The sequence below is a fragment of the Sorex fumeus genome, unplaced genomic scaffold (genome assembly GCF_029834395.1).
Source record: "Sorex fumeus unplaced genomic scaffold, SorFum_2.1 ptg000034l, whole genome shotgun sequence".
Classification (NCBI taxonomy): domain Eukaryota; kingdom Metazoa; phylum Chordata; class Mammalia; order Eulipotyphla; family Soricidae; genus Sorex; species Sorex fumeus.
Genome location: NW_026606091.1, coordinates 27,623,811 through 27,648,812, shown reverse-complemented (window position 1 = coordinate 27,648,812; position 25,002 = coordinate 27,623,811). Strand labels below are relative to the sequence as shown.

The window sequence follows — 25,002 nt, the reverse complement described above, 5'->3', positions numbered from 1 at the left end:
ACGACACCAGTCGTGTGGTTAAGGGCAGGCGCCAGCACCTCCAGTGTGCCCTTGGTCTAGAGGCGGCGAGAACTGGCAGGGCAGACAAGGGGCAGGGAGAAAGAGGGGAGCCAGAGCAGGAGCAGGAGTCAGGGGTGGAGGATGCGGAGGGGCAGAAGGCAGGCCCCAGATCATTGCCCCAGAGGGCCATGACATGCTGCAGGAGAGAACAAAGTGCCAATATGACACCAGACAAGCTGTGACCCTCTGTGAAAGGGAGTGGCAGACATTCAAAGTTGGGTAGCTTCCAGAAACGTCTACTGTCACCAGGACCACTTGGACAGTCTGACAGAGTCGCAGGGAGTCCCCAGGCAGGCAGGGAAGGCAGGGTAACTTGGTACCTACACTCCCAAGAAAAGCCTCGTGGAAACGGTCGCCCCATGACCTCAAGACAGGGCAACATAGGAAGAGAGCTCAATGAAGGTATCGGAGGTGCAGCCCTTCCCGGCTTTTGCTGGGCCTGAGAATCCATGGTCTCAGCAGATGCTGGGGGTTCCATATGGAAAACAAGGCTCTCCCTGTTCCCCACTTTAGTATCTTATTGGCGTTCGATCTCCAGACAGAGCTAGAAGCGCAAATAAATGTCCACCTTGACACTGTATATTCCCCCTTTGGAAAATACCCTCTCCAGGCGCCCTCTAATGGCAGTATCATGCCCCTCTGCTGGTAAACTCATACTAGGAGTGAGCCTCCAGAGACAGCCTCAATGTCAGGTAACTCGTGAGGTGTGGCTAGGGATAGGGAAAGATACTGCGCAGGTGTGGGAGGCAGGAATAGTGGTGGGATGCAGCTCAACTGGGGGCAACCCATTGGCCTCAGTTGAGAAGTCATGACCTGCGCCGAGTCAGTGTGGTCGCTCCTGCTGGTCACCTTGTGGTACCCAGCCCTTCCACTCTCTTGAGTCTGTTTTGCTCTAGTGCCCAATGATTGACAGGCCTGAACCTCAAAAGATGTGTTTCTCCCTTTGCAAATTGTTCCAGGAAGCAGACCCGTTTGCGTTTGGGCCAAAGGATCCAGAGACAGGAGGAAACCTCAGTCACTGTGGACCCGTTGCCCAAGGATTCAAAAACTCGGCCACCTTCTTCAGGAAGACCCTGGCTCTGGACTTAAGAAAATCCTCGTTGGAGCCCTGGAATGGACCATCCTGCAATCTGTAGATGATAAGGTCCTAGTGTCAGAAGCCTAAGAGAACTGAAAGAGAGCCTCAGAGGCTCTGCTCCAGCTCTTGGTTGAGGCTGGGCACCAGACCTCCTGGAAGAATGAGCATTTAGAAGTGAGAAAAAGAAAAACAAATAACCTAAAAAAATCAGCAGTAGGGCTCCAGAGGCATAGAGGTTGATCCTCTTAGTGCCTGAGAAAGGGCACCAGGCTCTAGGTGCCCTGACCCAGGGTAGGGCCATTGGCAGAGGTCTGGGCATACCTGTATCTGAGGTAGGGGGCTCTGATCTCTCGCTGTGCCACAAAGGTAAACAAACTACCTCCAGGTCCCCATTCAGGGGTGATAGTGATGACTAACAAAGGGCCCCAGTGGCTACCAATTGCCCAGATGGCACAGTCCCTGGGATTATGATGTGAAAACCCACATCTAAGTTTTGCGACTCTAGATTTTGATGTGAAAACCCACTCTAACTTTCGCGACCCCAGCCTTTTTGCTAATCCGATGGGACCCCATCCTCTGACTTGCAAGAAGCAGTGGATGAAATCTCTTGCTCAGAACCACTGAACAGTTCAGGAGCAGTTTCCAACCTGAGTGGCATCCGGATAAACACCATAAGAATGAAGCCCTGAATCCCTCTGGAAAGACTGGGTAGGGGCGGGTGCGCTCGGCGAGGGATAGGGACAAGCACGAAACATGGTGAGACCCCACGATCTCTTAATTTTCATATTAAAAGGTAAAGGTAAAAGGTAAAGGCACTCCCGTTGATCGTCGATTTGCTCAAGCGGGCCCAGTGACGTCTCCATTGGAGACTTTGTTGTTACTGTGTCTGGCATATCGAATATTCTCGGTAGCTTGCCGGGCTCTCCAAGAGGGGCGGAGGAATTGAACTCGGGTCGGCCATGTTGGCCGCTTGTAAGGCGAACGCCCTACCACTGTGCTATCACTCCATCCCCCGGAGCTTCTCGGCCTTTTGGCTAAGATCAAGTGTAGTATCTGTTCATATTAAAAATTGAAATTTATTTATTTGGATTTATTTTTTAATTGGGTTATTATTTTATGTTTTGAGTTTGCTCCTGCACATATGGATGTGTTGGAGGCTGTGTACCTTTTTTTTAATCCAAGAATTTTCTTTTTATTATTTTTTTATTAGTTAAACCCCATGAGGTACAATTGTAGACTTATAAATTTTTGTGCTTGGGTTTCAGTCACACAATGATCAAGTACCCATTCCTCTACCAGCACCCATCCTGCACCACCACGGGTCCCAGCATCCCTCCTACCCCACCAACCCCCTTTCCCACCCTGTCTCTTTGGCAGTGCATTCCCCCTTGTTCTCTCTCTCCCCATTTGGGTGCTGTGGTTTGCAAGAGAGAAACTGAGTGGTAGTCATGTTTGGTCTATAGTCTACTTTCAGCATGCATCTCCCACCCTGGGAGGATCCTCCCAGCACCCTTGATTTGGTGCCCTCTTCTCTACCTGAGCTTACTTGGAGACCGTGTAACTTCTTTACTTGCAGAGTACGAGTCTCAATGTTGTTCTGTTTGGGTCATCTCGCCACTCCTAGTGCGTAGCATCCCTGTCATGGGGGCACGTCTGCAATTGCTTTGTGTAGCCGCAGAGCCTCATAGTCCCATAGCCCCATTCCTCAATGGGAAGGGGCAGAGGAGGGGAGAAGGGAGGGGGCAGGAAGGAGGAGGGGGAGAGGAGAAGGGCGGGAAGGAAGAGGGAAGAAAGACAAGGTTGGGGTAAATGAATATGATTTTGACAGGGTAGGTAAAAGATGGAATTACAGGTGAGTAAGAATTCTGTTTAAACATTTCTGACTCCTGGGGGGAACACATCACTTTCAGGCAGGTCACTTCGTGCCCTGGGATGGGTGTCTGCAGCCTCCTTACTTCACGGGCATCACAGTCTGTCTGATCTTCTGCCAACACAATTTGTCTTTGACGGGTTGTTGGCTCAGGTCTGTCTTGGATCTGGGGGTGATTTCCACCTCTAGGTGAAAGGGAGGATGGGGTGTGCATGGGGTGTCTTTAGGAAGGACACTCCCTTCTGGTTCTCACAGAACACTTGGGGTTCCAAGGCGGGTGTAGCCCGTAGGATGGCGGGGATCAAACCCAGATCAGCCACGTGCAAAGCAACAACCTACCACTGTAGTATCGCTCCAGCCCTTGAATTTCTTCTTTGACGAAGTTTCTGTTCATTATTCCTCTCTGCATTTGTTTGATGGGGTTGGGAGATATTTTTTTTTAAAGTTCTACCAATGTGCTATATAACTTGGATATTAGCCTTTCATCAGCTAGATATTGGGTAAATAATTTTTTCCATTCTGTGGGCTATCTTAGTAGCTTAGACGCCATTTCTTTTTTTTTTTTTTAAAAAACAACGCATTAGAACTGCTTTGTCACCTCTTGATCGATCAACCAGACTCAAGCTTAGCAAGGACATACTTCATTTGAGGGAAACAATGGAAGAAAGGGGCTTAGTAGATATATACAGGACACTTCATCCACAAAAAGCTGAATACACATTCTTCTCAAGCGTACATGGAACATTCTCCAAGATAGACCATATGCTGAGCCACAAAACATGCCTCCATAAAATTAAGAAGGTAGAGATTGTATCAACAATCTTCTCAGACCATAATGCGCTGAAATTAGAAGTAAATCACACACAAAAACAGAAAACTATATCAAACACCTGGAAATTAAACAGTGCACTATTGAACAATGAGTGGATTAGACAGGAAATCAAAGAGGAAATCAAAAGATTCCTAGAAACGAATGAAAATGAGAACACGGGTTACCAAAACTTATGGGACATAGCAACGGCTGTGTTAAGAGGAAAGTTTATAGCTCTACAAGCATTCCTCAGAAAGGAGGAGCGAGCACACATAAGTAACCTAACCTCACAGCTTAAGAGCTTGGAGAAGGACCAAAAAAAGGAGCACAACCCGAACAGGAGAAAGGAAATAATAAAACTCAGAGCAGAGATTAACGAGATGGAAACACAAAAAACAATCCGAAAGATCAATGAAACCAAAAGCTGGTTCTTTGAGAAAATTAACAAGATCGATAAGCCTCTAGCAAAACTCACAAAGAAAGGGAGAGAGAAAACCCTAATAAATCGAATCAGAAATGAAAAGGGGGTCATTACAACAGAAACCAGAGAAATTCAGAGAATCCTCAGGGAGTACTTTGAGAAGCTTTATGCCACGGAACATCAAAACCTCGAGGAAATGGATAAATTCCTAGACTCCTACAGACTCCCAAGGCTGAACCAAGAAGACCTGGAATACCTGAACAGACCTATCACCGTCAAGGAAATTGAAATGGTAATAAAAAGTCTCCCCCAAGCACAAAAGTCCTGGCCCGGATGGATTCACTAGTGAATTCTTCCAAATCTTTAAAGAGGACTTACTCCCAATGCTCTTTAAGCTTTTCTACGAAATTGGAATATCAAAAACACTTCCGAACAGTTTCTACGAAGCAAATGTCACACTGATACCAAAAGCAGACAGAGATACCACAAAGAAAGAGAATTACAGGCCGATATCCCTGATGAACACAGATGCAAAGATCCTCAACAAACTACTAGCAAATAGAATCCAACTACTCATCAAAAAGATCATACACCATGACCAAGTAGGATTCATCCCAGGGATGCAAGGATGGTTTAACATTCGGAAATCAATCAACATAATCCACCATATCAACAAAAGAAAAGATAAAAAGCATATGATCATATCAATAGATGCAGAGAAAGCATTTGATAAGATCCAGCACCGCTTTATGATGAAAACCCTAGCCAAAATGGGTATAGAGGGGACTTTCCTCAACATAATTAAAGACATCTACCACAAGCCTACAGCAAGCATCATCCTCAATGGGGAAAAACTGAGAGCCTTCCCTCTAAGATCAGGGACGAGACAGGGATGCCCACTCTCTCCACTGCTGTTCAATATAGTACTGGAAGTACTTGCAATAGCGATTAGGCAGGAAAAAGATATTAAGGGCATTCAGGTAGGAAAGGAAGAAATCAAGCTCTCACTATTCGCAGATTATATGATACTCTACTTAGAGAACCCAATAACCTCCACCAAAAAACTCCTAGAAACAATAGACCTGTATAGTAAAGTTGCAGGTTATAAAATCAATACCCAAAAGTCCATGGCTTTCCTATACGCAAACAGTGAGAGAGAAGAAAGTAACATGAAAAAAACAATCCCGTTCACAATTGTGCCCCAGAAAATCAAGTACCTAGGAATCAGCTTAACTAAGGAAGTAAAGGAACTGTACAAAGAAAACTACAAAATGCTACTTCAGGAAATAAAAGAGGACATGAGGAAATGGAAAGATATCCCCTGCTCATGGGTCGGGAGACTTAACATTGTCAAAATGGCAATACTACCGAAAGCATTGTATAAATTCAATGCAATCTCTATAAGGATACCCATGACATTCTTCAAAGAAATGGAGCAAACACTCCTGAAATTTATATGGAACAATAAGCCCCCACGAATAGCTAAAGCAATTCTTAGGAAAAATAAAATGGGAGGAATCAACCTCCCTAACTTCAAACTGTACTACAAAGCAGTAATAATTAAAACAGCATGGTACTGGAACAAAGGCAGAACTGCAGACCAATGGAAGAGGGCTGAATACACTGACATCTCCCCTCAATCATATGCTCATCTAATCTTTGATAAAGGTGCAAGTAATGTGAAGTGGAGTAAGGAAAGCCTGTTTAATAAATTGTGTTGGCATCACTGGACGGCAACATGCAAATAAGTAGGCTCAGAACTCTGCCTAACACTATGTACAAAAGTAAGATCAAAATGGATTAAAGACCTCAACATCAGACCAGAAACCATAAGGTGCATTGAAGATAACGTTGGCAACATCCTCCATGACATTGAAGCTAATGGTATCTTCAAAGATGCCACACCACTGGCCGAGCAAGTGAAAACAGAGATAGATAAATGGGACTATCTTAAACTAAGAAGCTTCTGCACCTCCAAAGAAACAAATACAAAGACAGTCTACAGAATGGGAAAGGATATTCACCGAATACACATCTGACAAGGGGTTGATATCCAGGATATACAAAATACTGGTTAAACTCCACAAGAAGAAAACATTCAACCCCATCCAAAAATGGGGCAATGAAATGAACAGAAAATTTCTCAAAGAAAAAATCCGAATGGCAAAAAAGCACATGAGAAAATGCTCTACATCATTAATCATCAGGGAGATGCAGATCAAAACCACAATGAGATACCATCTCACACCTCAGAGACTGGCCCACATTCAAAAGAACAAAAGCAACTGATGCTGGCGTGGATGTGGCGAGAAAGGGACACTCCTTCACTGTTGGTGGGAATGTCCACTGGTTCAGCCCTTCTGGAAAACAGTATGGATGATGCTCAAAAAATTAGAAATTGAGCTCCCATTTGACCCAGCAATACCACTCCTGAGAATATATCCCAGAGAGGCAAAAATGTATCGTCGAAGTGACATCTGCACTTGTTTGTTCATTGCAGCACTCTTGACAATAGCCAGAAACTGGAAGAAACCTGAATGCCCACGAACAGATGACTGGTTAAAGAAACTTTGGTACATCTACACAATGGAGTACTATGGAGCTGTTAGAAAAGATGAAGTCATGAAATTTACATACAAGTGGTACAATATGGAAAGTATCATGCTAAGTGAAATGAGTCAGAAAGAGAGGGATAGACATAGAAAGATTGCATTCATCTGGGGGATATGAAGTAACAAAGTATGAGATTAATACCCAAGAATAGGTGAGATCAGCACCAGGAGGATTACTCCATAACGTAGAGGCCAGCCGGGTATCCTAGAGGAAAGGGCAGTTCAGATAGAGAAGGGAGCACCAAATAAAGGATGTTTGGAGGATCCTCCCAGGAGGGGAGATGCATGTTGAAAGTAGACTATGGACTGAACATGTTTGCCAATCAATGCCTCTTTTGCAGACCACAACACCCAAAAGGAGAGAGAGAACACAGGGGATTGCCCTGCCACAGAGACAGGGGGATGGGGGGATGGGGGTGGGAGGGATATTATCCATGGTGGAGGAAAATGGGCACTGGTGGAGGGATGGGTATCTGATCATTGTATAATTGAAACCAAAGCACAAAAAATTGTAAATCTACAACTGTAAAAAAAAATAAAATAAAAAAAACACGTCTAGGGAAAAAAAACGCATTAGATTGGTGTATCTTTGATTTTTCTGTTCTCTTTTCATGCTTCACATTTTATTGAATTTTTTGCAAATTTTTATTTTGTTTTCATAAAGTTGTTGACAATAATTTATTACATTTAATATTCAAACACCAATTCCACCACCATCGTACCTTCCCACCACCATATTTTGAATGTTACCACTCCAAATCTTAGAGGTACTCTCCTGGGGTCATTGACATCGTACTCAGGGGTATGCAGATGACAGGCTCTAAACATGGTGAATCCCATGGCAAGGGCCACCCACAATCTAGAAGCAACTGCCAACTGCTGGCAGGATACACCTCGCCCAAGACACATACCCACACGGCCTGGGATGGATCCATTTATTGAAACAAGCTTGGAAATAGGACAGTGACTGTCAGAGAGTGACCCAGCATGCCTCCTTCCTCTCTCTTCTCCTCAATTCATTAGTGCCCAACCAGCCCCCAAAGAGTGTCTAGAACTGGTTGCTCTGATGTTTCTAGCCCCCATTAGCTTCAGGGCTGCCATATGGAGAAACGGGACTGTGTACTGGGGAGGGAGAGCTCCCACCTCAAGCCCTTGTTTGGCTTTTGGAGCTATCATGACTGAGGTTGGAGTGTGGCCCAGTTTAAATTTCTGCTCCCAACATGCCTGGTGCCTAGAGGTAGGAGACATTTTTGTCCCACTGATCCCTGCGGTCTGGTGTTGGGGGACCTTTCTGCCCCCTTGATCCCTAGGGTCTAGTGCTGAGGGAAAGTGGAAGAGCGGTGAAGAGGTAGGAAGGAGCAGGGTGGGAAGAACTGGATCAGGGCTAGATTAGTTGGAATTGAAGAACACAGGGTACATCATCAGGGTAGAAAAAGTGGATTAATGGTGAACAAGCTTGCCAGCTGAACTCAAGCGGACGAGCTGGATTCTGGTTTTTTGGGGGCAGGTCATTACAGGATCCAGATCTGAGGTCTGCGGCCTCCTGTTCCTCACAGACAGGAACAGGAGGGTCTCTCTGGGTTCTTCACACAATCCATAATCCCGCTCCCCAGGTCTGGACCCCAGACCTTAGTCTCAGACCTTAGTCATCCAGATCCTTAGTCTTCTCACACGCCACCAGCCTGTCCTTCATGACCATCACCTCGAGTTCCATAGAGGTCATGGTCTCACAAACCTCCACTATGTTCACCTCCAACTCCGTGTTCTTCGACACTGGATTGACTATGGGGCACTCCAGGGTCTCAGCCAAGCAAGGAAGGTGGAGGCATCTCAGGGGTCCCGCCTGGCTCCACCTCCCATATAGCCCCACCTCCAGATCCCCATCAGGAACTTCTCCCTCCTGGAGACCCACCGCACCACTCACCCTCTTCAGGGTACCCTTGGAATTCCAGCAAGGTCTGGGGCTCAGTTGCTCCTGATTTCAGGACTGAGGACCCCTAAAGATGAAGGCACCAGGTGAGTAGGCAGGTCTAGAGCCGGATGCGCCTTCCTGATCCTGAGCTCCTGGCCACCCCCTCACCTGGGTTTCCCTCAGCTCCCTGAAGGTGGCCTCCAGCAGGGCCTGCTGCCTTGTTAGCACCTGTTGCAGCTGGTCCATGAGCTCCTTGTGCCTCAGCACCTGCTCAACCTTGAAGCCCACATGAGGGGGTCATTCAGGTGTGGGGTTGCAGCTGTGTGCTGCTTTTGGCACCAGCAGAAGCATTCCAGGCTACAGACACTGCACCTTCTGGTCTTGCGTGCACATCTCTATCATGAGACAGGGCCGAAGGCTGTTCAGATCCCACCACAACATTCAGGGCCCAGACATTCACACACAGGCCCAAGGAAAACAGCACATGGGGTAACCTGTCCCCTGCACATTCCTCAGGGGGTCTTTCTCCCAAGACCTAAGAGAGGGGGCCTCCCCATACCTCGACCCGGCAGCCTCCCCGGTACTAGGACCCTCTGTGTGCAGTGAGGGCCAGTCCGCACCCCCACAACCCCTCTAGCCTCTTCTAGATTTTGACACATTATAGTGGGTGGCGTCCTGGCCTGTCCTTCCTCCCACCACCGCAGGCGGGCTCCTACCCTCACAGTGGGTCTCCCCCGGCACCTTCTGTCAGGGTGGGCCTGACGGGCCTCCCCACCCCCACCCGGACCCTCGGGCCTGGCACCCACTAAGCATTGGGGGCAAGGTGGGGGCTCTTCCCGGTGGGCACTACAGAGGAGGTGTAGACGGAACAGGCACCATGGGCATGGGCATGTCATGTCAGGTTCTGATCCATGGGGAGACCCCCACAGGACAGCTCATGCTTCATCAAGAAGCATGAGCCGTTCCCTGGCAGGACCCACCCACCCAATGCCACACACCCACACAGGCTGGGATGCATCCATTTGTAGAAACAATCTTGGAAACAGGACAGTGGCTGTCAGGGAGACTGATTCAGCCCTCTCCCCTCTCTCTCTTCTGCCACCAATTCATGATCCCCGAAACTGTCCCAGGTAGTGCCTAGAACTCAGTTGCTGACTGTTCCAGCCTCCATCCTTTTCAGGACTTCCTTTCCCAGAATAGAAAAAGTGCACTGGAGGAGGGGGAGCTCTCGGCTCAGACTTTTGCTTGGTCTGTAGCCCATGAACCAAAGGTTTGAGTGTGGCCTCGTTTTCCCTGGGTCAAGGAGGGGTAGATGGTTGTACCCAAGTGCTGTTTTGAAAATCGGATGCTCTGAATGAGTGTTTCCTCTAAGCACTGAGATCCTTCCAAGTACTGCTTCGTTGACCCTCATGGCCTATGTACATACCTGAGAGGTTTGGGGTTTGTGGGGATCTCTATTTTCTCCAGCCTTTGTGATCAGGAGACCCTGTAGTGCCAGGGAACGTTCTTGACCTCATGCATCCCAAGCCTGTACTGAGTCTCCTGAGACTTCTTTCTGGACTTCTGGACAGAATTTTAACTCAAAAAGTGGAAAATGCCCTGGACCGTGCAAGGACAGCCCACAAACCGGAAATATGTCAACATTTAGGTGGGAAAGCAGGGGTGAGCAGGCATTCTCCACTCCTCTCTCCTGGGATATAGTCTATGGTGGGGGGTTGGGAGGTGGTCATTTCTTATTGCTACTCTTTGGACTATTTCTATGGGGGTGAGTATTTCTGCTCCTGGGACTCCTTATTGTGTAGTTTTGGAGAACATATCTCCTATCTGAGCTCTGTTCTCTGTTGTGGGATATTTCTTATCCCAGAGCTCTTGTGTCTAGTTTGGAAAACAATTTTCCCCAACATCCCTAGTGTTTTTTTTTTTTGGAGGAAATTTCAGCTCTGCTCATTCCTGGTGTCGAGTAATTGTGAACATTTCCTTCCTCGGAACCCTGCTGCCTATTGTTAGGGGAAACATCTGCACCCCATGTCACTGGTGCCTACTGCTTGGGGCCTGTTTTTGCCTCCCAGACCACTAGTGTCTATTATTGGGGGACATTTCTGCCCCCCACATCCCCGGTGCCCAGTGTTGGGGGACATTTCTGCCTCCAGATGCACAGTCTTCCCCACACCGCCAGCTTGTCCTTCTTGACTGTTACCAGCTCTAGTTCCTCGGGCTTTATGATCTCCACTGTGTTCGCCTCCACTTCAGTGCCCTTAGATTGACTGAAAATGGATAGACTGAGGATCAGCCCCAGGCTCTCAGCCAATCAAGGGAGGTGGAGGGCTCGGGGGCAGAGTCCGCCTGGTTCTGCCCCCCCGGGTATCCTGCCTCCTGACCCCCATTGGGGGCTTCTCCCTCTTAAGGACCCTGACACTCACATTTTCAGGACACCTTTCTGCCAAAGCAGCAGCCAAGTCCTGGCCTGAGTCAGGCCACTGTGGACTGTCCAAGTGGACTGTCACTGCTCAGGCAGAGTCACCAGTGGAGGGCCAGTACTGTCACCCCCTTCCCCTCCCTCACCCCTCCACCTAACAGGGAAATCCCTCTTATGTCCACTAAGAACTTGAGCAATCTGTCCTTAGGGCACTGGGAAAAGGCTGGCCCTGTCTGCTTGCAGTACTTTTCTTTGGGTGTTGGCATCACACCCAGACATGCTCAGGCTTTATTCCTGACTTAGCTCTGGGACCATACCTAGTGGAACTAGAGGGGCCCATTGATCCAACGTCAGCAGTGTGCAAGAAGATCACTTTATCTGCTGGACTAATGCCTGCTCAAAGCAGTACTTTTCTTTCAGCTGCTTCCAAACCTAACTCTCCTTCCTGTAGAGTTGGGCTCCCTTAAAGATGCCTCACTCCCCCTTCTGTACGGCACAGTGCCCAGGGAGACAGCCCCGTGGAACCCGAGGCTTCCACTCCCGAGCACTTTCAGACTTTTCAAGAATGGGCCCCAGGGATATTGCTGGGGTTAAAGTGCTTGCCATGATGTGGCCCAACCCTGTTCAAGTCCTGTTACTAGGATCTCCTGAGCCCTGCTGAAGAGGAGAGGGGACCTCTGCCCACATTTCCCGCAAGCTAACTTCAGACAGACTACCCTGGAGAGCAGGAGCTGCCATGAGGCACAGGGTCTGGGAGAGATGAGACAGCACGGAAATCACCTGAGATGTCCCAGAGGTGGTCTGTAACACTGTTCAACTTAGAAAGCTTGGAAAATCCCCCAAATTTTCCTACGTTATTGATATGCTCCAGATCCTTCTTTGCACCCAGAAAGCTTGGTTATTTCTTGTTCCATACTTCCTGTCAGCTGCTTGCTAATACCCCGTCGCCCATCAGATCTGCTGTAAAACTGATCTCTTGCCTTGTGCGGTGTTCAGACTTTGGAGCTGTTCATTCCATTAGCACTGTTATCTCATCATGTTCTCCCTCATTCCAAAATGTGCCCTTTTTTCTTTTTTTTTTTTTTCAATTTTTTTTTATTTATTGAATCACCTTGGGAAAGGTTACAAAGCTTTCAGGTTTAGGTCTCAGTCATGCAAATATCAAACACATTTCCCTTTACCAATACTTTTTTTTTTACCATGAAGAACCCCAATAAAACCCCACCCTCCACCCCTCCCAGTCCCTGTGGGGCAGATGAATTCTAGTTAACACTCTATCTGCTTTGATTAGATTCATTGTTTCAATAAAAGATTCACCACTATAATTTAGAGTTTACCCCCCCCCCCCAAATCAGACATGCTGAAAAAGCATTGTGACGTGATTTGCTTTCTACAGCTGGGTTCAAGAATTAAATGTTGGTTTTGGATTTCTGCTATTTTACTTATTGACCCTGGAAGTATTTATACTGAAAGTCAGATAGTTAAGAAATTGGTTTCTGTGCTCTGGAGTCGTGGCCGTGCTGGAGAGCCGCTAGTGGGGGGCAACTGGTGGCCTCGGTAGGGCGTGAAGGGCGGACCGAAACGCCCCCTTCCCATGAGGTTTTAGTCGCCCCGCCACTCCCCCGGCTCATACCTGCTGTCCACAAGGCTCCCATGCGGCCGCCATCTTTCTTTCCAGAGAGGAGAAGGCGACTGGGGCAACACCCTTTCCCTTCCGGACAGACATGATGGCCTGGATTAACGCATAGTCCGTTCACTTTTCTGCTCCAAGCTGCCGGGTTCTGCATTAAGTCCCTGTGCTTCTGGGGCTGTGGCCGTACTGGAGAGCCGCTCGCGGGGGGCAACTGGTGACCTCGGTAGGGCGTGAAGGATGGACCGGAACGCCCCCCTTCCCATGAGGTTTTAGTCGCCCCCACACCCCCGGCTCATACCTGCTGTCCACAAGGCTCCCATGCGGCCGCCATCCTTCTTTCCAGAGAAGAGAGGGCGAATGGGGCAACACCCTTTCCCCTCTGGCAGACTTGATGGCCTGGATTAACGCATAGTCCGTTCACTTTTCTGCTCCAAGCTGCTGGGTTCTGCATTAAGTCCTTGTGCTTCTGGGGCTGTGGCCGTGCTGGAGAGCCGGTCATGGGGGGCAACTGGTGACCTCGGTAGGGCGTGAAGGACGGACCGGAACGCCCCCCTTCCCATGAGGTTTTAGTCGCCCCCACACCCCCGGCTCATACCTGCTGTCCACAAGGCTCCCATGCGGCCGCCATCCTTCTTTCCAGAGAAGAGAGGGCGAATGGGGCAACACCCTTTCCCCTCTGGCAGACTTGATGGCCTGGATTAACGCATAGTCCGTTCACTTTTCTGCTCCAAGCTGCTGGGTTCTGCATTAAGTCCTTGTGCTTCTGGGGCTGTGGCCGTGCTGGAGAGCCGGTCATGGGGGGCAACTGGTGGCCTCGGTAGGGTGTGAAGGACGGACCGGAACGCCCCCCTTCCCATGAGGTTTTAGTCGCCCCCACACCCCCGGCTCATACCTGCTGTCCACAAGGCTCCCATGCGGCCGCCATCCTTCTTTCCAGAGAAGAGAGGGCGAATGGGGCAACACCCTTTCCCCTCTGGCAGACTTGATGGCCTGGATTAACGCATAGTCCGTTCACTTTTCTGCTCCAAGCTGCTGGGTTCTGCATTAAGTCCTTGTGCTTCTGGGGCTGTGGCCGTGCTGGAGAGCCGCTCGTGGGGGGCAACTGGTGGCCTCGGTAGGGTGTGAAGGACGGACCGGAACGCCCCCCTTCCCATGAGGTTTTAGTCGCCCCCGCTCCCCCGGCTCATGCCTGCTGTCCACAAGGCTCCCATGTGGCCGCCATCTTTCTTTCCAGAGAGGAGAGGGCGAATGGGGCAACACCCTTTCCCCTCCAGCAGATTTGATGGCCTGGATTAACGCATAGTCCGTTCACTTTTCTGCTCCAAGCTGTTGGGTTCTGCATTAAATCCTTGTGCTTCTGGGGCTGTGGCCGTGCTGGAGAGCCGCTCGTGGGGGGCAACTGGTGGCCTCGGTAGGGCGTGAAGGAAGGACCGGAACGCCCCCCTTCCCATGAGGTTTTAGTCGCCCCCACACCCCTGGCTCATACCTGCTGTCCAGAAGGCTCCCATGTGGCCGCCACCTTTCTTTCCAGAGGGAGGAGGGCGGAAGGGACCAACACCCTTTCCCCTCCGGGCAGACATGATGGCCTGGATTAACGCATAGTCCTTTCACTTTTCTGCTCCAAGCTGCTGGGTTCTGCATTAAGTCCTTGTGCTTCTGGGGCTGTGGCCGTGCTGGAGAGCCGCTCGTGGGGGACAACTGGTGGCCTCGGTAGGGCGTGAAGGACGGACCGGAACGCCCCCCTTCCCATGAGGTTTTAGTCGCCCCCGCTCACCCGGCTCATGCCTGCTGTCCACAAGGTTCCCATGTGGCCGCCATCTTTCTTTCCAGAGAGGAGAGGGCGAATGGGGCAACACCCTTTCCCCTCCAGCAGATTTGATGGCCTGGATTAACGCATAGTCCGTTCACTTTTCTGCTCCAAGCTGTTGGGTTCTGCATTAAGTCCTTGTGCTTCTGGGGCTGTGGCCGTGCTGGAGAGCTGCTCGTGGGGGGCAACTGGTGGCCTCGGTAGGGCATGAAGGAAGGACCGGAACGCCCCCCTTCCCATGAGGTTTTAGTCGCCCCCACACCCCTGGCTCATACCTGCTGTCCACAAGGCTCCCATGTGGCCGCCACCTTTCTTTCCAGAGGGGGGAGGGCGGAAGGGACCAACACCCTTTCCCCTCTGGCAGACTTGATGGCCTGGGTTAACACATAACCCGTTCACTTTTCTGCTCCAAGCTACTGGGTTATGCATTAAGTACTTGTGTTTCTGGGGCTGTGGCCGTGCTCAAAGCTTAACTATGATTTTCAGAGAGAAACGTTAGGTGGTTTACTTCCCATGGATCACTTTGTATATAGAGAGATGTCACGCGGCCGCGTAAGCGGCCGCGCGGTTTTGAGGAAAAGTCCTAGTTCCCGCATACTCGAGCTGTGCTTGTAGAGGTTTCTGGTCACTGGGATTCCATCTGGGGGAGGCGGAATGCGGTACCTACTCCATCTGGGACTTCCCGATGATCTCGGCTCTTTTTGGAACCTGTTTTTTTTTTTTTCCTTCGGGATCTGTGGATCCCGCCCTCCATGTTGTCCTTCTCTTCGGCTAAATGCTGTCAAGATGGCGCTGGGGGGGCGGGCTGTGGGCGTGACTTCCGGAATCTGAGGTTACCTGGGAGGTGTAGTCCCGGCATTTTTGAGGAAAAGTCCTAGTTCCCGCATACTCGAGCTGTGCTTGTAGAGGTTTCTGGTCACCGGGGTTCCATCTGGGGGAGGCGGGATGCGGTACCTACCCCATCTGGGATTTCCCGATGATCTCGGCTCTTTTTGGAACCTGTTTTTTTTTTTTTTCCTTCGGGATCTGTGGATCCCGCCCTCCATGTTGTCCTTCTCTTCGGCTAAATGCTGTCAAGATGGCCGCCCTTTTTTCCTTTATGGGTCACACCCAGCGATGCCCAGGGGTTACTCTTGGCTGATGCACTCAGGAATTACTCTTGGTGGTGCTCAGGGAACCATATGGGACTCTGGGAATCAAATCCAGGTCAGCCGTGTGCAAGGCAAACACCCTACTCACTGTGCTATCACTCCCGTCCCTGCTGCTTGGTTTTTAGTTAGCTTTAGGCAGAAATTTTGGCAAAGTTCGTATGAGTTCATAGTCGTTGAAAACTCAAAGTTATATTAGTGCTGCAATTCTCATTTGTGAAACAACAAAACTCACTACCAAGCAGGGGAGAAAGCAGCAAGACAAGACCAAAAGTAAAAAGAGCGACACTCAAGCAGTGGCACCAGGGGTACAGGAGGAGTTGGCAGAGAGCATGGCAGCTGGGTGGCACTGCCACTCGTACAGTGGAGATAGCTCTACCCCAGTGGAGTGGTTAAGGCCAGACCCCAGTATCTCTAGTGTGCCCTTGGTCTAGAGGCGGCGAGAACAGGCAGGGAAGACAAGGGCCAGGGAGAAAGAAGGGAGCCAGAGCAGGAGCAGGGGTCAGGGTTGGAGGATGAGGAGGGGCAGAGGGCAGGCCCCAGATCATTGCCCCAGAGAGCCATGACATGCTGCAGGAGATAACAAAGTGCCAATATGACACCAGACCAGCTGTGACCCTCTGTGAATGGGAGTGGCAGACATTCAAAGTTGGGTAGATTCCAGAAATGTCTACCGACACCAGGACCACTTGGACAGTCTGACAGAGTCACAGGGAGTCTCCAGGCAGGCAGGGAAGGCAGGGTATCTTTGTACCTACACTCCCAAGAAAAGCCTCGTGGAAACGGTCGCCCTATGACCCCCAAGACAGGGCAACATAGGAAGGAGATCTCGATGAAGGTATCGGAGGTGCAGCCCTTCCCTGCTTTTGCTGGGCCCGAGAATCCATGGTCTCAGCAGATTCTGGGGGTTCCACATGGGAAACAAGGTTCTCCCTGTTCCCAACTTTAGTATCTTATTGGCATTAGATCTCCTGACAGAGCTAGAAGCGCAAATAAATGTCCACCTTGACACTGTGGATTCCCCCTTTGGAAAATACCCTCTCCAGGCGCCCTCTAATGGCAGTATCATGCCCCTCTGCTGGTAAACTCATGCTAGGAGTGAGCCTCCAAAGACAGCCGCAATATCTGGTAGCCCATGAGGTGTGGCTAGGGATAGGGAAAGATACTGCGCAGGTCTGGGAGGCAGGAATAGTGGTGGGATGCAGCTCAACTGGGAGCAACCCATTGGCCTCAGTTGAGAAGTCATGACCTGCGCCGGGTCAGTGTGGTCGCTCCTGCTGGTCACCTTGTGGTACCCAGCCCTTCCACTCTCTTGAGTCTGTTTTGCTCTAGTGCCCAATGATTGACCGGCCTGAACCTCAAAAGATGTGTTTCTCCCTTTGCAAATTGTTCCAGGAAGCACACCCCTGTTTGCCTTTGGGCCAAAGGATCCAGAGACAGGAGGAAACCTCAGTCACTGTGGACCCGTTGCCCAAGGATTCAAAAACTCGGCCACCTTCTTCAGGAAGACCCTGGCTCTGCTTAAGAAAATCCTCCTTGGAGCCCTGGAATGGACCATCCTGCAGTCTGTAGATGATAAGGTCCTAGTGTCAGAAGCCTAAGAGGACTGAAAGAGAGCCTCAGAGGCTCTGCTCCAGCTCTTGGTTGAGACTGGGCACCAGACCTCCTGGAAGAATGAGCATTTAGAAGTGAGAAAAAGAAAAACAAATAACCTAAAGAAATCAGCAGTAGGGCTCCAGAGGCTAACAGGTTGATCCTCTTTGTGCATGTGAAAGGGCATCAGGTTCTAGGTGCCCTGACCCAGAGTAGGGCCATTGGCATAGTTCTGGGCATACCTGTCTCTGAGACAGGGGGCTCAGATCTCTCGCTGTGCCACAGAGGTAAACAAACTATCTACATCCAGGTCCCCATTCAGGGGTGACACTGATGACTAACAAAGGGCCCCAGTGGCTACAAATTGCCCAGATGGCACAGTCCCTGGGATTATGATGTGATAACCCACATCTAACTTTTGCAACTCTAGATTTTGATGTGAAAACCCACTCTAACTTTCGCGACCCCAGCCTTTTTGCTAATCCGATGGGACCCCATCCTCTGACTTGCAAGAAGCAGTGGATGAAATCTCTTGCTCAGAACCACTGAACAGTTCAGGAGCAGTATCCAACTTGAGTGGCATCCAGGTAAAGACCATAAGAAAGAAGCCCTGAATCCCTCTGGAAAGGCTGGAGGGGGGTGCGCTCGCAGAGGGATACGGACAAGCGTGAAACATGGTTAGATCCCATGATCCCTTAATTTTCATATTGAAAATTGAAATTTATTTCTTTGGATATATTTTTTGATTGGGTTTTTATTTTATATTTTGAGTTTGTTCCTGCACATATGGATGTGTTGGAGGCTGTGTACCTTTTTTTTTTTTATCCAAGAATTTTCTTTTTATTTTTTTATTAGTGAAACACCATGAGGTGCAATTGTAGACTTATAAATTTTTGTGCCATGGTTTCAGTCACACAATGATCAAGTATCCATTCCTCTACCAGCAGCCATCCTCGACCACCACGGGTCCCAGCATCACTCCCACCCCCCAAACCCTTCCCACCCTGCCTCTTTGGCAGTGCATTCCCCCATTTTCTCTCTCTCTCTCTCCATTTGGGTGCTGTGGTTTGCAAGAGAGGCACTGAGTGGTAGTCATGTTTGGTCTATAGTCTACTTTCAGCATGCATCTCCCACCCTGGGAGGATCCACCCAACACCCTTTATTTGTTGCCCTCTTCTCTAGCTGAGTTTCCTTGGAGACTGTGTAACTTCTTTACATGCAGAGTGAGTCTCAATGTTGTTCTGTTTGGGTCAACTCGCCACTCCTAGTACGCAGCATCCCTGCCATGGGGGCACGTCTGCAATTGCTTTGCGTAGCCCCATAGCCTCATAGCCCCATAGCCCATTCCTCAATGGGAAGGGGCAGAGGAGGGGAGAAAGGAGGGGGCAGGAAGGAGGAGGGGGAGAGGAGAAGGGCGGGAAGGAAGAGGGAAGAAAGACAAGGTTGGGGTAGATGAATATGATTTTGACAGGATAGGTAAATGACAGAATTACAGGTGAGTAAAAATTCTGTTGAACCATTTCTGACTCCAGGGGGGAACACATCACTTTCAGGCAGGTCACTTTGTGCCCTGGGATGGGTGTCTGCAGCCTCCTTACCTCACAGGCATCACAGTCTGTCTGATCTTCTGCCAACACATTTGTCTTTGACGGGTTGTTGGCTCAGGTTTGTCTTGGATCTGGGTGTGATTTCCACCTCTAGGTGAAAGGGAGGATGGGGTGTGCATGGGGTGTCTTTAGGAAGGACACCCCCTTCTGGTTCTCACAGAACACTTGGGGTTCCAAGGCGGGTGTAGCCCGTAGGATGGCGGGGATCAAACCCAGATCAGCCACGTGCAAAGCAACAACCTACCACTGTACTATCGCTCCAGCCCTTGAATTTCTTCTTGGAGGAAGTTTCTGTTCATTATTCCTCTCTGCATTTGTTTGATGGGGTTGGGAGATATTTTTTTTTGTAAAGTTCTACCAATGTGCTATATAACTTGGATATTAACATTTTATCAGCTAGATATTGGGTAAATAATTTTTCCCATTCTGTGGGTTATCTTTATAGCTTAGACGCCACTGCTTTTTTTATTAAAAAAAAGTATTAGATTGGTGTATCTTTGATTTTTCTGTTCTCTTTTCGTGCTTTAAATTTTGCTGACATTTTTGCAAATTTTTATTTTGTTTTTATAAAGTTGTTTACAATAATTTATTACATTTAATATTCAAACACCAATTCCACCACCATCGTACCTTCCCACCACCATATTTTGAATGTTACCACTCCAAATCTTAGAGGTACTCTCCTGGGGTCATTAACATCGTACTCAGGGGCATGCAGATGACAGGCTCTAGACATGGTGAATCTCATGGCAGGGGCCACCCACAATCTAGAAGCAACTGCCAACTGCTGGCAGGACACACCTCGCCCAAGACACATACCCACACGGCCTGGGATGGATCCATTTATTGAAACAAGCTTGGAAATAGGACAGTGACTGTCAGAGAGTGACCCAGCATGCCTCCTTCCTCTCTCTTCTCCTCAATTCATTAGTGCCCAACCAGCCCCCAAAGAGTGTCTAGAACTGGTTGCTCTGATGTTTCCAGCCCCCATTAGCTTCAGGGCGGCCATATGGAGAAACGGGACTGTGTACTAGGGAGGGAGAGCTCCCACCTCAAGCCATTGTTTTGCTTTTGGAGCTATCATAACTGAGGTTTGAGTGTGGCCCAGTTTAAATTTCTGCTCCCAACATCCCTGGTGCCTAGAGGTAGGAGACATTTTTGTCCCACTGATTCCTGCGGTCTAGTGTTGGGGGACCTTTCTGCCCCCTTGATCCCTAGGGTCTAGTGCTGAGGGAAAGTGGAAGAGTGGGGAGGAGGGAGGAAGGAGGAGGGTGGGAAGAACTGTATCAGGGCTAGATTAGTTGGAATTGAAGAACACAGGGTACATCATCAGGGTAGAAAATGTGGATTAATGGTGAACAAGCTTGCCAGCTGAAATCGAGCGGAAGAGCTGGATTCTGGTTATTTGGGGACAGGTCATTACAGGATCCAGATCTGAGGTCTGCGGCCTCCTGTTCCTCACAGACAGGAACAGGAGGGTCTCTCTGGGTTCTTCACACAATCCATAATCCCGCTCCCCAGGTCTGGACACCAGACCTTAGTCTCAAACCTTAGTCATCCAGATACTTAGACTTCTTCCATGCCACCAGCCTGTCCTTCGTGACCATCACCTCGAGTTCCATAGAGGTCATGGTCTCACAAACCTCCACTATGTTCACCTCCAACTCCGTGTTCTTCGACACTGGATTGACTATTGGGCACTCCAGGGTCTCAGCCAAGCAAGGAAAGTGGAGGCATCTCAGGGGTCCCGCCTGACTACACCTCCCATATAGCCCCACCTCCAGATCCCCATCAGGCACTTCTCTCTCCTGGAGACCTACCCCACTACTCACCCTCTTCAGGGTACCCTTGGGATTCCAGTAAGGCCTGGGTCTCAGTTGCTCCTGATTTCAGGACTGAGGATCCCCTAAAGATGAAGGCACCAGGTGAGTAGGCAGGTCTAGGGCCTGATGCGCCTTCCTGTCCCTGAGCCCCTGGCCACCCCCTCACCTGGGTTTCCCTCAGCTCCCTGAAGGTGGCCTCCAGTATGGCCTGCTGCTTTGTTAGCACCTGCTGCAGCGGTTCCATGAGCGAATTGTGCCTCAGCACCTGCTCGACCTTGGAGCCCACGTGAGTGGGGCATTCAGGTGTGGGGTTGCAGCTGTGTGCTACTTTTGGTACCAGCAGAAGCATTCTAGGCTGCAGGCACCCCTACCTCGACCCGGCAGCTTCCCCGCTACTAGGACCCTCTGTGTGTAGTGAGGGCCAGTCCACACACCCACAACCCCTCTAGCCTGTTTTAGATTTTGTTATATTATAGAGGGTGGCGTCCTGGCCTGTCCTTCCTCCCACCACCGCAGGCGGGCTCCTACCCTCACAGTGGGTCTCCCCCGGCACCTTCTGTCATTTCTCCATATCCACCTTGTCCTGATTCACTCCCCTTGCAGCTGATCCGGAGCTGACTCTGCGTAGCACCTGCTCCTCCTCCTGCTCATTCTGAGAGACCGACACTGGTCAGAGGCCACGTCCTACTGCGGGAAGCTGATATCCCAGTCCTGTTGCTGCCGCAGACACTCACCTGTTTGTCCTGCAGTCCCACCTGTGGGCACAAGGCTGGGAGTGAGGACAGGCAGCCAGGGCATCCTGCTCTGGGTCGAGGGATGTGGAGGTCAAGCACCGACTCCCAGGCCCAAGGCTGGCAGCGCCTGGGCAATCTGTGCCCTGCACAGGCCCCCATGGTCTTGCTCCAGCGGCCTAAGAGATGAGACCTCCCTTGACTGGGGACCCTGTCTCCTGTTCTGTGCTCAGGGATCACCCCTAATGGTGCTCAAGGATCCATAGGAGGTGCCAGGAATCAATCCAGGTTAGAATTATGCAAAGCAGACACCTTACCACCTGTTCTAGCTTTTGATATATTACATTTCCTTGTTTGTTTGCTTCTTTGGTTTTGGAACCACAGCAGGGATCAGTCCCAGCCATGCTCAAAGGACTCTATGGGATGCCACAGATTGAAGTCAGATAGCCCAAGTGCCCTTCCCGCTCTACTATCTCCCAACCTCTTTGATCTTTTTCAAAATACAAATTTTAACTTTCCATTGATTTTGCTATATTGCATCCCAAAAGGAATACCAGTTTACAATGGGGCGTGTGAAATTCCCAAATGCTCCTGTGAGTCCCACTGCAATCAGAACCGCCCGTCCCACTCTTCCCTCTCCTCTTTTTGCTGTACTTGGACATTTATGGAGGGACATACCCAGTGTTGCTCAGGCCTCACTCCTGGCTCTGTACTCAGGGACGACTCCTGCTGGGGCTTCACGATCATATGCGGTGCCCGGGGTCACATCTGAATTGGCTGTCCACAAGGCAAATGCCCTACCCTCTGGACTACCTTTCCAATCCTGCAAGATACTTTTCTTGAAAGAAACTTACACAGTAAGATGTGAAGGGAGGACGTGTTCAAAACAGAATGTGAGCTGAAAGAGCTGACCACTCCCCCTAACTTCTAATGGCCAGTAACTGCCTGTACCTTTCAATCACAAACTGCCACTAGGGAAGTTCCCTTGGACCTGTCCCCCACCCCCATCTCTGTACCCTGAGAGGCCTCTGCAGGTTCCCTGCAGCATTTTCCCACTTCCATATCTAATGCAAATGAAATTTGTTTGCCATTTATAAATGCCCATACAGAGTTTCCCCTTAAAGTCAATGAAATAATCATTTTTAAAAAAGAAATTAAGTAATGACATGTTGAATGGTGCTCAAAGCAGGACACATTTGAACGACTGATCTACCTGTCATGGACTCTTTCCAAACTCAAGTCTAGCATCACATCTCCCCAATTCTATAACGATCCCTGCGCCTCAGCTGAGCTCTGGACTTTACCTCAGAAAATGTACTACACATCTAATTCTATAAATCCAAATATAAGCCATTCTCCTATTAAACTTTTTTTTCATTGAATGGATCTGAGATAGACCCTTACAAAGCTGTTCATGATTAGGCTTCAGTCATCATTGTTCACCCATCCCTCCACCAGTGTACATTTCCCACCTCCAATGTTTCCAGTTTCCCTCCCAACACCCGCCCACCCACCTCTCCACCCAGGCCAGCCTTTTTTAAAAAATTTTTATTAGTGAAACACCATAAGGTACAGTTATAGACTTACAAATTTTTGTGTTTGGATTTCAGTTATACAGTGATCGAGACCCATCCCTCCACCAGTGTCCATTTTCCACCACCACGGATCCCAGTATCCCTCCCACCCCCATTCCCTCCATCCCACTCTGGCTCTGTGGCAGGGCATTCCCTTTTGTTCTCTCTCTCCTTTTGGGTGCTGTGGTTTGCAAAAGAGGCATTGAGTGGCATTCATGTTTGGTCTATAGTCTACTTTCAGCATGCTTCTCCCATCTAGGCAGGACCCTCCCAACACCCTTTACTTGGTGCTCCCTTCCCTATCTGAGCTGCCTTTTCTTCCAGCATGTGTGGCTGACCTCCAAGCCATGGAGCAAACCTCCTGGTACTTATCTCGACTATTCTTGGGTGTTAGTCTCCTATTTTGTTACTTTATATTCTACAGATGAATGCAGTCTTTCTATGTCTGTCCCTCTCTTTCCGACTCATTTCACTTAGCATGGTACTTTCCATGTAGTACCACTTGTATGTAAATTTCATGAATTCATCCTTTCTAACAGCTGCTTAGTATTCCATTGTGTAGATATACCAAAGTTTCTTTAACTGTTGCCTACTGACCAAGTAAAAGAATGCTTGATTTTTCATTCCCCCTTTGTCCTGCTCAATGCTGGGCAACTTCCCAGGTTTCCAGGCTTTCAGGGATTCCCCACAAAAACCCAAGCAAAGCTGCTATCAATGCGGACAGCCAGGCCATTTCAAAAAGGAATGTCCCAACAACCCCTTGCGGAAGAAGGGGGGATCACCCGGGCTATGTCCCAGATGCAAGAGAGGCAATCACTGGGCAGCCGAGTGTCACTCCCGACCGAATAACTTAGGCAATCCACTGCCACAGGGAAACGGCGGGAGGGGCCTGCCTCGGGCACTGCAAGCCTTCAGGCAGGAGGCCTATCAGAAATCCGGACAAAGTATCAGCCCGCTCCCAATAGCTTCCCTCCCTCTCTCAGGGGCTCCTCAATTCCCAGCTCAGGTCTAGACCTTTATGCCTCTGTCCGGGCGGTACTAACACCACCTATGGGAATTGAAAGTTTGGAGACGGGGGTCTATGGCCCCCTACCGCCCGGAACCACTGGCCTCATTCTAGGGTCAGAAAAGGCTCTCCTGCAAGGATTGCAGATATACCCAGGATCTATCACAGAGAGCTACATAGGACAAATTCATGTCTTGGCAGATTCCCCCCGTGGCATTGTGACGATAGAAAAGGGACAGCTGATTGCACGCCTGCTCCTCCTCCCGACGTGGCAAGGCCCCACCTCGATGCTCTCAGTCCAGGGTCAGACAAACGAAGACTGCTCAGATAATCCAGCCCAAATATTTTGGATTGCCCATATGGCTTCCAGACCACGCTATGCGCTAAGAATCAACTCAAAGGAATTCTCTGGGCTATTAGATACTGGGGCGGATGTCTCAGTCATATCCAGTAAATATTGGCCTGCCAACTGGCCTGCCACAATGGCTACAGCCGTTTTGCAAGGACTTGGCCAAGTCCAACCCAGCCGTAGCGCCCAAGTATTGACCTGGGAGGACGCCGAGGGCCATAAGGGCCAGTTCCAGCCTTATATTGTCCCAGACCTCCCCACCAATCTTTGGGGACAAGATATACTCTCAGCTATGGGCACGGTTCTGGTTACATCACCCAGTCGCTCGCAGATATCGCCAGTGTCCTTTAAGACCATAGCCCATATCACTAGTGACTGCCCATCCTCCGGGCAGGAAAATCCCGTGACTTTAATGCCCATTGAGGAACTGGAAGAAACTAGCCCTTTTTAATCGGGGCCACTGTCGAGCGGTCTCCCACCCCATTTACCTGGAAATCAGATGATCCAGTCTAGGTGGAGCAGTGGCCCCTACCTAAAGAGAAATTACAGGC

At 49.7% G+C, this 25,002-nt stretch overlaps 2 pseudogenes; one reads left to right on the top strand and one right to left on the bottom strand.

Annotated features, from left to right (window-relative positions):
- LOC130026602 (polypeptide N-acetylgalactosaminyltransferase 12-like) overlaps positions 1 to 25,002 on the bottom strand; it is a 210,256-nt pseudogene that overhangs the window by 79,319 nt on the left and 105,935 nt on the right.
- On the top strand, positions 2,153 to 2,233 carry LOC130026651 (uncharacterized; annotated as a pseudogene).